The sequence below is a fragment of the Aricia agestis genome, chromosome 19 (genome assembly GCF_905147365.1).
Source record: "Aricia agestis chromosome 19, ilAriAges1.1, whole genome shotgun sequence".
NCBI classification, from domain to species: domain Eukaryota; kingdom Metazoa; phylum Arthropoda; class Insecta; order Lepidoptera; family Lycaenidae; genus Aricia; species Aricia agestis.
This window is the reverse complement of record NC_056424.1, coordinates 5,296,462-5,311,279: the sequence shown is the minus strand read 5'-3', so window position 1 is coordinate 5,311,279 and position 14,818 is coordinate 5,296,462.

The window sequence follows — 14,818 nt, the reverse complement described above, 5'->3', positions numbered from 1 at the left end:
ATATAAACTCACTTGCTGATACACTCTAATAAAACACTTATGTCCGCCTAAATGATATCGCTATGCGGTGTTGTTTTACCTTTAGAACTTTAACGTCTACAAAATAACGATCATGTTAGTAACTGTGAAATAAAAATGGTTATAAGTTATGTAGTTAGTAATAATACTGGAAATCAAATGGGTTTCATAAAAGGGTTTTTGCATAAAGATCATTAAAACACAAAAACGGTTAAACCTACTCGGTTTCTTGGTTAATCTTGGTCTTAATATTATAACGTATCATTTAGGAAAATTAACAATTTTAAATAGGAAAATTTGCGGTGGCATGTGGCGGTCACAGTTATATTATGTTTTTGTAGCCCTTTATTTACTGTTTACGGCTTGCCGATGTCCAGGCCGTTACATTCGATTCGTCTGCGTGCGATTCCATATATTATTATTTGCTTTCCTATATTTTTAGCTCGGCCGTGCCGTGCCGAACCAAGGCACGGTACGGCTGTAATAAAAACGACCACTAAACAACATGTGTCACAACCATAAAGCTAATATACCTAGCGGAATAGAGAAACAAAGGTCTGAGGAAGAGAGATATCACTATCAGTAACACTGCGTGGTAAAAAGAGACGTGTGATACATGACAGCAGCACTCTTTTTTTGACGTCCAGTCGGCACGTGCCGCACGTTGACAATTTAATCTCATAGAATTCATGTTCAATCATGCTTGTGTACGTGTAAACGTACACATATTTTTCACACAGGTGAAAACCAATTTTGGTTTCGTTTGACAGCTCGAGATTGTTGCTCTATTCCGATGTGTCGTGGGTATTCCACATCTGCGGACAACAGACAACAGAAACAAAAGCAACGACTAATCCGCCAGAACTGTTCTGCGGTAAACGGCACAATCTGTAAGCCGCTCTTTGACGCGGCCGGTAAGCCTATTAGTGGGGGAGTATTTGGGGAAATTGTACAATTACAATCGTATGTCAATGAAAAATAAGGATTTCTTGAATTGTGGGTTTTTAATACAAATCTGTGTAGGTACTACAAGATTAGAAGAGAAATATTCGCGTTCTATTTCACTCGCGGCTTTTAGCAAGCGTTTATAAGGCTGGATTTAACTACATAATATATGCGTCCGCCCAAACGCGCGGTTTGGCAGCTACACCGCTAAATGACCAGCATTTGTCTGTAAATGACATACAGTTAATATATTCCGCTAGGTATATTAACTTTCTCCCGCGCATCGCAACAAAAGGAGAGGAATGGCCCAGACAAGCCCGCACTTGGGCCTCTGTTCAGCCTGGGGGGCGAGTAATCGCCCCTCCGAAGAGGGGTCTGCCGACCACCAGGCAGACGACCGCTGGTGGAGTTGCGGTCGCGGTGTCGTACCCGTGGCTCCGTCGTCGGTGAGAGGGCGCACCGCCAAGTTTTAGTGGGTAGGGCTTTCGAGTGAGTCCCACATGTCCGCGTCAGAATCTCCCACATACCCCGCGGAATGCGTAAATGCATTTCTTGGCGTAAAAAAAAAAAGGTATATTAACTTTATGGTAAATGACAATGCAACCGCTCCGCTATTAAAATAAATGGTTCCATATTATTATACTTTTTGTGATCTCGTGGTATTGTGGACAAACCGCGCGATCGCCCGAACGCTTATAAATCCAGTCTAAGTAGGTACATTCTTTCGAGTTACAGTATCTCATGGGAAAAGCCGTATAAAGCCTATACAGTGTGTAAAAAAAATAAGTAATACTTTAGGGTGTGTACATGTTCCTTGTAAAGAGTTCACTGTGAAAGTAGCAGCGCTTAAAAACGAAAAAATTTTTTCACTTTTGTATTGCCAACGTCCCGAGCGTCACAAGTTTCCCCATACAAAAGTGAAAAAAAAATTTGGTCTTTCAGCGCTGCTACTTTCACAGTGAACTCTCTACAAGGAACACGTACAGACCCTAAAGTATTATCACTTGTTTTTGTTACACCATGTATAAATTACATAATACCTACATCTTTGTAAAAAGTAGTTGAGTAGTTATTTTATGAAGATACAACAAACAATTTTCTTTTTATTATACGAGTAAGATTTCAACAGGAACAAATCATTTTTAATTCTCAATTTTAACAGGAAATCATCAATCAATTTCGTTTCTATCAATAACAAGTTCTAGTGGTTCACACGATTAAAACAAAAGCAATATCCGGCACGCGTCGCGTCACCTCGCCACAACGAATGCCATCGCCACAAGCCACACGCCACAACATGCAATTTACATGCGATCTCTTAGTTACTGCTAAGGCCGTGGTCATAGAGGAACGGAGCGAGTTGTTTAATTGCTTATTCGATTAAGTTAGCGACGGAGTTTAATGGATAAACCACACACATATTGACAAAATATTGACAATCAGGAAAGGAATCAGTAGATGCTTTTCCGAACGGAAGAAATTCCGCACGTGCGCTTCGAATGCAAGCCGACGCGTTCACTTGCGAAGAAAAACCAATGTTTGCGTCGCGCTTGTCTCACCGCTCACGGAATTCCAAATCGAAATTCCATTTTATAAAAACTAATATGGAAAATATGCATATGCGGCCAGCCCTTACTGGGTTAGACAAGGTGGTCCGGTCAGATTGGACTGTGATCAGTCCGACGACAACGGAATTGAACGGCCTCTTCGTATATGGGGTGGCTCTTAAACGGGGCTGGATTTAACCCTCCGTGCACCACGTGGATAAAAGTTACACCGCGCATCGCGTGGGGTTTGTCAAACCCCAAGACTTATCTGGGCAAGGAATGCGTAATTTCTATTTATTTTTTTTATTTTATTTCAAATAACTATTCTTTGTCTATTTAAATTGTAATATAAAACTATACTTAGTTAAACATCTTCAATTTTAAATCATTTACAGACAAAAATGAAAATTTAGTAATCTTTTACCAAGTAAAACATAGACTCTTCTTTGGGTGAGCTCCTACCGTTAAAAAGTAATTTTTTATTTCCCATTCTGCTTAAAAATTTAATACTAATATTATAAAGAATATAAATTTAATAATATTAACTGAATATATTCAGTCTATACGATATTCAGGGAAGTTGAAATCAGTACATTTCTACAATGAAAATGGGCACGGTATGTGTAAGCAAATATGTACATTATTGGGCTCAGAACCGTATTTCAGTTTTCAAATTATATTCCTGATACAATTTGAATACTTCTTTATTGATCTTGATAATATTTTTGGTAATCCAGGGGCTGTTTTGCCAAGAAATTCGTGAAAGCGCTTACGAGAACCTCTCAGTATCCATCGGTTATATCTTTGCGATTTTCAAATCTTCTTCTATCAAAGTTTTACTTAATTTGTTCTTAAACCTGTCCACAAATGCTAATGAAGTCGAAACAAATTCAAATATCCCTGAAATATACATTTTTTCATATTCCACAATACTATGTCTACGTAACTCTTTGACGACGTCCTGAACTACGTGGGGTTTGTGGGACCCCAGTGCACTTTGTTCACGTCTGTTCTTTGCATAGGTGACACAAATGCTAAACCACTGCCATCAAACGGTAGGGCAACGTCTAAACTCCAGCTAATTTAAGCGTCAATAAAATCACACAAATTTGTAAAAAGTTATGAAAGTTTTTGTACGTCTGGGGTTTCTCAGACCCCACGTGGTGCACGGAGGGTTAAAGAAAGTTTTGAAACTGAATACAATGATCAATGTGTAAAAATGTATACGACTGGGGGCTTTAGAATAAACTGCCTGTGTTTGAATCTTAGTGTCTAAACACACTATGCCGAATTTCCGTGGCGGAAGTTCGGCATGGTTCCGCCTGCAATGTATTTTAAATTCCCATGACACACCATGCCGAAATTCCGTCGCGTTATATTGTATGCGTTTGACATTGCTGACGTTTGGCGGTGCTACCGGTGCCCAGGCACAGGGCGTAGACTCTGGGGGGGCGCAAAAATGGCCAAACCAGGGAGGAGTATTATTTTTTCGGTTTGCTCCCGATTATAGTTCCCGCTGCGCCCCAAGAACACGATTCCAACAGTTTAATAGACCTATACATTGCTTTGGGTAGGTAATATAATATCTAAAAAAGAAAAGGCGCAGTTGTAGTAGCTCGCACAGGGCGCAAAAAGACTGTTTACGGCACTCAATGATATTCTATGTTACTAACGTAACTAGATTGGAAGTTTACGGTAGCAACGCGTTGCCACTTCGAAGATGCCTGCAGGCATATCTCACATACATAATGACATAACGAATATATGACTTGACATTGTCTTTTGAACAAAAAAGTGGTTACGCATTTCTGAGAATATTTTGTAAGACATTGCTACTCTAGTATTTTAGAAGCTCATTGACGGCACTGGTGTAGACACTTATATTTTTATCCGCTCCGCTTGTCTCCATGTCTGTAGCCTGTACAATATGAAGTAGTCGGGAGTTTCCAGGTCTAACTTCACCAATCACGGTACGTATTGGAATTACAATCGAGTTAGTAACTAACTATCGCCTGTGGCTCTGCTTATGCAAAAAAATTTGGATAAGTACAACAAGAATGTTAGATTCGTCAGTAAATTTTTATTCAGAAAACACAACATAGAACAAGCTAAATTGTTTAAGTTTAGCACTTTAACATTATTTTCTGCCACCATATTTTGGTTGCCTGGAAGAAACCGCTGAAAGCGGTTAGGCCGCCTATTTGCTATGTTCCTTGCCTAATGTTGTTTTTGTTATTTTATATTGTTTATAATGCAAATAAAGAATTTATAAATAAATAAATAAATAAGCTATACGAGACTGCTCTTCAGTTTTTGTGTAGTAAATAAATTCTTTGTAAATAAAAGTATTGCACATAATCATAATCCAGGTAGATACTTATATTATAATGCGAAAGTGTGTCTGTCTAACTATCTGTTCACGCCCAAACCACTGAACCGATTTTGCTCAAATTTGGTATGGAGATACTTTGAGTCCTGGGAAAGGACATAGGATACTTTTTATTCCAGAAAAAGTACGGTTCCCGCGCGATAAAGTAACGGAGTGGCGGGCGTCATCTAGTTATTTATATACATTCTGTTTTATGCTTGTATGCCCGAGATGTTTTGGGCATATACAGTGTGTTACAAAAATAAGTGATAATACTTTAGGGTATGTACGTGCTCCTTGTAGAGGGTTCACTGTGAAGTAGCAGCGCTGAAAGACGAATTTTTTTTTTTCACTTTTATATGGGCAAGGGCCCGAGCGTCACGAGTTTCCCCATACTAAAGTGAAAAAAAATGTTTGTCTTTCAGCGCTGCTACTTTCACAGTGAACTCTCTACAAGGAACACAGACATACCCTAAAGTATTATCACTTATTTTTGTTACACCCTGTACAAGCATAATATGAAGCTTTTACGGAAAATCTAAAACCATGCGCGAATTTAAATTCGAAACATTATCAAAGAACTCCCAGTAGATATGATACGTGATAATATTTGCACAGTTAATTGCGCACACACAAACATCCCGCGGGGCGCCATATGTTATGTTTAGTCCGATTACTCCCTTATAGACCCTTGTAAATGTTAAGAGGAAACAAGTGCAATATAAAATTAAATCTATATATATAAAACTCAAAGGTGACTGACTGATTGACATAGTGATCTATCAACGCACAGCCCAAACCACTGGACGGATCGGGCTGAAATTTGGCATGCAGGTAGATGTTATAACGAAGGCATCCGCTAAGAAAGGATTTTGATCAATTCTACCCCCAAGGGGTTAAAATAGGGGACGAAAGTTTGTATATAATAATACTTCTTAACGCGAGCGTAGCCGTGGGCAAAAGCTCGTACTTAATAAATTACTGTACAATCAAAGTTTGAGGTGAAACAAAAGGTAAGAATGTAATAAGATTTTTTTTCGGTTGATAGGGATGTATAATGATTAATGATGCCAATATAAATGGTACGACTTATAAATACATGCAAACGTGGGAGAGCCATGCTTCGGCACGAATGGGCCGGCTCGACCGGATAAATACCACGTTCTCACAGAAAACCGGCGTGAAACAGCGCTTGCGCTGTGTTTCGCCGAGTGAGTGAGTTTACCGGAGGCCCAATCCCCTAACCCCTACCCTATACCCTTCCCTACCCTCAACTATTCCCTTCCCTTCCCTATTACCCTATTACCCTATTCCCTCTTAAAAGGTCGGCAACGCACTTGCAGCTCTTCTGATGCTGCGAGTATCCATGGGCGATGGAAGTTGCTTTCCATCAGGTGACCCGTTTGCTCGTTAGGGCAATAAATAAATTCAAGGTATCTACGTAATACATATAAATTGTACATTTGAATGAATCAAAAAGAAGTATAGTCTCATTTTAACTAGCTTTTAGCTTGGACTGTATGTATGTAACCGAATCTTTAAACACAATTTGTACCTATCCCTAGTATAATTAATTCGAAACTTTGCATACTTATTAAAAACCAATGACAATGTAATAGTTTGAAAAATTAATAATAATAATAATAATTCAAATAATTCCAATAAAAGATGAAAATAAATAAACATGTTTTTTTTTTAACAATTATTATTTACTTACATTAATTATTTATTATCAGTAAATACAAAAATTGTAGGCGTCAGAATTAAATAGAAACAAGTCAACAAAGAAGAAAAAAATTATGAAGTATTTGTGAAGTATAGCATATTAAATATTTTACAACGCTACATACGCTATGCCGCGTCGGCTACGGCGTAACGCTGCTACGCTATAAAAAAAATTCTTTTATTTCTGAATAAATTTGAATCAAATATTTTCAGAACGTTGAACTACATGTTGTCTACCACCGGTTCGGGAACTAACCCGGCGAGAAGAACCGGCGTAAGAAACTCGCACGGGGCCACTTTTTAGTAAAAAAGTGGAAAATTTGTCTTTTACACTGGAACTTAAAACTACACTTTTGTTACAAAAATACATTATTACTTTTCTGTTTTTTTTTTCTAAGTAATCCTTATGTAATCTAACATCGTACATACCATATATAACATGCGATCACAATGTAATGTGTGTGTATGTGTGCTAATCCTGTTCTGTGTGACTGTGTGTTGTGTGTAGAGGCTGCACTTCCCATCAGATTATCTGTTGTACAATATACAATGGCGGAAGACGGATGTCGTGTGTCGGGCTTCCTACACTCAAACTTAAGGGGACGCGACGATCGATAAAAGATGATTGCGTTTTATTATTTTTTCTTTTTTATGTTTCTGGCAAAACATTATTGCTTTTTGGTTAAGTGTTTACACTATCTTACGCATACTACTAAGTACTATGTACAGTATTATTATATTTCGAAGTATGTAACTAAAATACACAACAAATAACAATCTTACAGCTTTTAATTATCAAACATGTGAACAGTCGTGGAAGCGAGCATTGTGGTACCTATCATTATCATGAACATACTTAGTAATACCTTTAGCATCCGACTAGATTATAATTAAAAACAAAATCCATACTAGTATTATAATTGCAAAAGTGTGTCTGTCTGTTACCTCTTCACGCTCAAACCGCTGAACCGATTTTGCTGAAATTTGGCATGGATATAAGTACTTTGAGTCCCGGGAAAGGACATAGGATACTTTTCATCCCGGAGAAATGCACGGTACCCGGACGGACGTCATCTAGTTTACATAATAATATGAATTCAGTGCCCCGTCTGTAGCTACAAACCAAATTTTCAACAGTGCTTCGCCTTAACCGCGCAAAAACTACAATAGTGTGTGGTCAGCGCTACTCGTTTTGATTTGTGCCGACACCCACAAATACTGCCACAATACCACTACCACAATACCACACGACCAGATACCACTAAATACCATAATACTGGATTAGCAGCTTCCTTCCGAAAGTACTGACGTTTTTTTCTTTTTTCGGACATTCTTATTTGTGGGTGCGTGTGGAGTATTCATCAATTAATGTGTGGAATTTCTTATAGTTAAACTCAATTTAAGTAATAATAATTCATAGAGACTTTATTTCTTGTGCAAAAACCTGAATTGTGAGAATTAATGTTTATGCGGGAAAGTAAACCTGCACGTTGACCAAATATTCCTAGCTACTACCATTACTACTGTATTGGTTAAATCATATTAAGCACTTTAGAAGTTTGGACTGTTTAAATTTGTCCTTTAATATTATGGTTTAATTTTTAGAACCAACTGACTTTTATTTCACTTTCAAGAAAATAACATTATTATTTATTACCTACTGACGAATTTTGGTCTTAGGTAGGTACCTACTGACTGCAAATTAATTATTTATATAAAGTGGATATCTGCCCAAAATCTTTATTTACGTACAAATTAAAATATCAATAAAATTATCATCATTAACTATGACTCGAGGTTAGAGTGACAGTAATCAACATCTATGGATTTAAAAGTCACACCTGCCGTAGCCTGCCGTGCTGTAGTACATCAAAAACTCCTTACATTCTCATTCATACAACTCAGTATAGCGGCTATACCAAAGGACAATTATGACACCATAATGACGTAATACTCGCAATAATCCTGCAAAATCCGCGCTTCCGGGCTCGTATTGTATGTAATAGTGGTAATAGTTAACGCATTAACAATCACATAACAATCAAATCACTTCAGTTCAGATTTGCAGAGCTTTTGTGGCATCTTTATCTGGCGTAAAGGAACTTGAAAAAAACTTTGGAACTTGTGACAAAACAAATGGTTTCAGGCGAGGCGAGTGCTGTCTGTCGAGTGAAAATGAAACAGCCGAAAAGTGTACGGGTTACGCGATAAACGAAGTGTCGTACAACAAAATTGTAACCATATAAAGTGATAATAATTCCGTACCTAGTTGGTTTATAGTTAAAAAAAATGAGCAGGATTCAAATACATGTAACATAGTAGATCTAAGACATGGGCGTACCCAGGTAGGGGCGAAGGGGGGGGGGGGGGGGGGGGGGCAGATTCTGTTTTGTTTCATAACCAAACTAATTAATAAAAATCAAGTTTCATAATTTTTTTTGTTTCAATATACCCATAAAGTTAATACTTATATCTAGCGGAATAGTGAAACAAAGAGCTGAACAATCGAGATGTCACTATCAGTAACACTGCGTGGTAAAAAAAAAGACATCAAGACATCATGAAAAAATGGTTCTGCTGTCATGAATCACATGATTCATGACAGCAGAACCATTCATGATTCATGTTCTGCTGTCATGAATCATGTGATTCATGACAGCAGAACCTTTTTTTCATCTGTTTTGACAGTCAGTCTGCACTTATCAGCACCAGAGACCAATATTCCTCTATGTCAGCACGTTGACAATTCGAGCTCTAGGCAAAATAAAATATGTAGAAACAACATTTTCACGCACACTTACCTAAACAGATTTGTACACACAGATGTAAATTCGGTTTTGTTTGACAGCTCGGGATTGTTTCTCTATTCCGCTGGGTATCTGGGTATATTAACTTTATTAATATACCAGACCAACCATCTTCTCCCAACAGGTATGATCTGAAACCTGAGGGGGGGGGGGGGGGGGGGGCTCCCCCCCCAGCTGACATCCTGGGTACGCCCTTGATCTAAGATATATTAAGGTATATAATATAAAATATAATGTACTATTCGTACATAGTTGACCTGTGGTTGAACACCACTTTATTCACTAAACCATTACTGTGAGTCGAATTACCAACAAGTTGCCTCTTAATCAGGAATCACTTGTCTATATGCGGGTGTAGGCAAAGATTAACTTAAGCCCGCTATAACTTTAAGACATAATTCCTGTGAAAATTTTAACCCTACAAATTTTCAAAGAGTATCTAATTTTGAAGCATTAGAAAGCGAACCATCATGAGTTAGCATTTAGTTAGTTTAAATTTCCGCAAGTTGACGTCATCGCCATATCAACGCCCTCTGCCCCTACTTCGTAGGCACTAAAAAGTGTCGTTACAACTTTTTCCGTCTAGCCCCCTTTCGCAACGCACGATAAGGAACTTCGCTCCAAAAAAAATTGTCTTTCAGCGCTGCTACTTTCACAGTGAACTCTCTACAAGGAACACGTACACACCCTAAAGTATTATCACTTAGATTTGATACACCCTGCATAAAGCGTATACATTAAGACACAGCTCTTACGGCTTTAATTTTGTCCTCACGCAAATAATATCTGTCATCCTATAAGACACTCCAGCCTCAGAGGCAAATAATAAACAGGCAATCAATTAAGCCGGTCCGGGGTTCGATCCCGCGCTCCCGGAGCTATTACAGCGATCAAATATTTGCGGACCCGCCGCTCGCCCTTGCGGCACTCCCGATTACTGCGGGGACAACGCAACTACGAACATGAAAATTAGAATAAATTGGTTTATTTATGTACGAATATCGTAATTATGTTTGAGGGAAATTCATATTTAATTATTATTGTAACGTATGATCCTCGCTGGAGAGGTATTTTTCCTGAAACGCTTCAATAATTTGTGAATAGTGACTACTGTGGTAGAGAAACACTCACCTGGAAAGGTGGGACTGAAGGAATTACGAACGTCAAGACTCCTGCCCTCTACCATGAGCTCTTATAGCTGCATTATTACTTTAATATTACTTTCAGATTTGGCACAAACAAAAAACATCGTTTTGTTTATATAAATAGAGATCATGTTTGTTTATTACGGAATTCAAAAGTAATTAAGTAATACTCCTATTAATTATTATAATAGGCTTGATGACTATTTTTTTTTTTCTTATTGGTAATTGAACGTCCCTTAAAAAATAGAAACATCGCTGAAAGAATGACTCTGATAGCTTAAAAATTCACCAAGATACGACAATTCAAACATCTCATAAAATAGACCCGCCCGAAACGCTCCATACAAAGTGCTACGAAAGACTGACGTCACTCTTTCGTAGTTTGTATGCATCGGAAGAGAACTTTGTTCGATAGGTATATTAAATATTGCGTTTATGAAAGTGGTTTCATAACAAAAGTTGCTTTTAATTGCATAAGTTATCGATTGGTATACAAATATTAAGAAATATAATTGAAAAAAAAATCGACTTGATTTTCCAACTTTGAAGGCGCATAACAATAAAAATACAAATGCTATCAAGCTGAAATTTTGGGAACACTTATTTTTTACCGTGATTTCTTTATTTTATTAACAAAATTTGCTAATCTTTGACCTTGTCATCATCCCTTAGGCCCCCTGAACATAACACAGTGTTCAATTATGTTTCACCATTTCCTGATAAGTGCCGAATAGCCTAGGCCAGGGGTCGACAGACCGCGGCTCTTTCATAGGATTAGTATACCTCTTATTCTTACATTCACTTAAAAAGAAAATTAACCGACGCCAATTTACAGTCGTGCCTTAAATTAATAAAAACGAGTAATTACTTGCCACTCCAGAAATAGGCAAGCTTTCGAAGGCAATGCAAGGACACCGTTCCAACTAAAACTAAAATTTATTATACTTAATGAGAGTTATTTTAATAAAAAATGTCTTTTAGTGATTACTTTCTTTTCTTAATTTCCCTCATTTTTTAAAACTGTAAATGTAGCTTTGTAGTGTAAAGCAAATTAGACTCTAATTATTATTACTTATTAGACTTACAAAATTCATGTGGCGGCTCTTTAAAGGTATGGGAAAATCTACAAACTTGATATTTGGCTCATCTGATTGGTAAGTCAGCCGACCCATGGCCTAGGCTATCCACCACTTAACATGACAGTTAAAGTATGGAGAATCTGACGACCTCTGTGGCTCAATTGGTTGAGTGTGTGGCTCAAGCCGGGGGTCGCGAGTTAGAATCCCTTATCCCGCCGACGGAACTAAAAGTTTTCAATGTTCCCGGGTCTAGATGTGTATTAAATATGTGTATTATTATAAATGATAATATAATAAAAATCTTAAATATATTTATATTTCATAGTATACATATAAAAGTATTAAATATATTCCCGTTGTCTGGTACCTGTAACACAAATTCATTAGGGCTTTTAGGCGGCGTAAAAATGGCAGCAGGTCTACTTCATAAATTATTAATAATAATAAAATAAAAAAATTGGCCTATTTTTGCTCTATGACGGTACGGAATCCTTCGCGCGCGAGTCTGACTCGCACTTGGCTGATTATTTGTTTACGAAGTCACTGATTATTATCATAAACACATCATGTTTATAACCAATTAGTTGTATGACGAGAGGTACCGAGTGTGCCGCGTGCCGGGCACGCTCACGGATATTGCTAGTGTTTTATATTACTGCGATTTCACACTCCACTAGTTACCCCACCCCTGTTTTGCCCGCATATGATGTCAATGAGCTAATGGTAATTAAACGTACGTGAGAAGAGAGGTTATGAAATTAATAAAACATACAATAAAATTGTAAGCAAAAAAATAGAAAACATAATGTGATAAAAAGTTGAATATAATTCTTTTTATTCTTGCAACTTGCAAAACCTCCATAAGTATTGTCTGTCAAGAAAGTGAAGAAATTAAAAAGTGGCAACATCGTCGTGTCATCCCTTTCAAATTAATCTAAGAAAAAAGGGATGACAATACGATGTTGCCACTTTTTAATTTCTTCACTTTCTTGACAGACTGTACGAGTATGTATCTATTGTTGCTCTAAAGATTGTACCTTCATTAGAAACCGGCTTAGAAAAGAGAATTGCGGCTCGACCGGAGAAATACCACGTTCTCACAGAAAACCGGCGTGAAACAGCGCCTGCGCTGTGTTTCGCCGAGTGAGTGAGTTTACCGGAGGCCCAATCCACTACCCTATTCCCTTCCCTACCCTCTCCTATTCCCTTCCCTTCCATCCCTACCCTCCTTTATTACCCTATTCCCTCTAAAAGGCCGGCAACGCACCTGCAGCTCTTCTGATGCTGCGAGTGTCCATGGGCGACGGAAGTTGCTTTCCATCAGGTGACCCGTTTGCTCGTTTGCCCCCTTATTTCATTAAAAAAATCCTTAATTAATTGCAATACTAATTACTAATACAAAACATTATAAAATTATACTCTGACCACTTAAAGTGTGACTCTCGTAGCATACATTTAGTATGCTATAAAGGTCGCGCTTAAACTGGTCACACTATATAGGCACGTAAATAAAAAATACGCTGAAAGTAATTTGTTACTAAGAATTATTGCTAAGATTTCATCAGAGAACAGTCAGCATAAGTTGCTAAGCTTCATTACTCCAAAGTACAAAATATACAATGAAAAACTACACGTGGGAGAGCCATGCTTCGGCACGAATGGGCCGGCTCGACCGGAAAAATACCACGTTCTCACAGAAAACCGGCGTGAAACAGCGCTTGCGCTGTGTTTCGCCGAGTGAGTGAGTTTACCGGAGGCCCAATCCCCTACCCTATTCCCTTCCCTACCCTCCCCTATTCCCTTCCCTTCCCATCCCTACCCTCCCCTATTACCCTATTCCCTCTTAAAAGGCTAGCAACGCACCTGCAGCTCTTCTGATGCTGCGAGTGTCCATGGGCGACGGAAGTTGACCCGTTTGCTCGTTTGCCCCTTTATTTCATAAAAAAGCATATTATCTAATATATAAAAATAAGTCGGGTTTTCCTTCCTGACGCTATAACTCCAGAACGCACGAACCGATTTCCACGGTTTTGCATTCGTTGGAAATGTGTCGGTCTCCGTGAGGTCTATGGAAAAAAAAATCAGAAAAAACTTTAATCGAAAAGCAGGAAAACAGGGAAAATCATTTTATGGCAAAACAACGTTTGCCGGGACAGCTCTTATATTTAAACTAAACAGTGATGGTACCTAGTATTACCTACGGCAAAGGTTATAGAAGATGAACAGCGTATTATTCAAATTAAACTGTCATGCACTTTATGTGAACTAAAAAAAAATCAATTATAGAAAAAAATACGAAACCTTCGAATCATCTAGATATAGCAGTAAAAAACTAAATATTAGGTATGTATTACTAGCTGTCCCGGTGTACTTCGTGTCACAGGTCACTTTAAAACCTTCCCTGGTCTTCTACGAATATTTCAAGACTAAAATCAGCCCAATCCATTCAGCCGTTCCCGAGTTTTGCGCTTAGCAACACATTCAGCGATTCATTTTTATATTATAGATAATTTATAAATGACGGACAAATAAAATTGATCAACCTCGATTCTTTCATTTAAGAGCTAAGCTACGGTGCCCCAAAACAGTTCTTCATCAAACTTTTACCCAATTTTGTCGAAGGTTAATATAATCCAGATCAAGTGTTTCAGTTTACTCAGAGGTTCAACGATACATATAGTAGGTCAGCACTTAACTGAAATTCGCGCCCCCCTCCCCCCTACCCACTACCACTTGGCGTTTGATCAATAATACATGAAAATACCGGTATACACGTACCTAGGTCCCGAATGCTGGGCCAGAGTTGCCATCCGTTATACTTTGCCTGGATTTATGCGAGTTTTGAACTACTTTTTGCTGTAAAAAATGTATCAAGGTAAGGTATAATTATTAGCAATGAGTTAGGAACAACGGATGTACTATCAGAGAAGTTGATTCCTATGCAATTTGCAAATCGGGGACCTAAGTAGTTTGGTCGCGTTACGTCAAACCTAGCTGACAGATCACAATAAACATTGAATTGACATATTCGACCAAATAACGTTGGTCTGTCAATTGCATAGGAATCAACTTCCTCGATGGTACCTAGGTGTGGTTATTTTTTTAAAGTATTGTAGAGACTAGAGATACCTACTTTAAATACCTATTTTTCTTGTTAACAATGTACCGTGCTTAGCTGCGACGT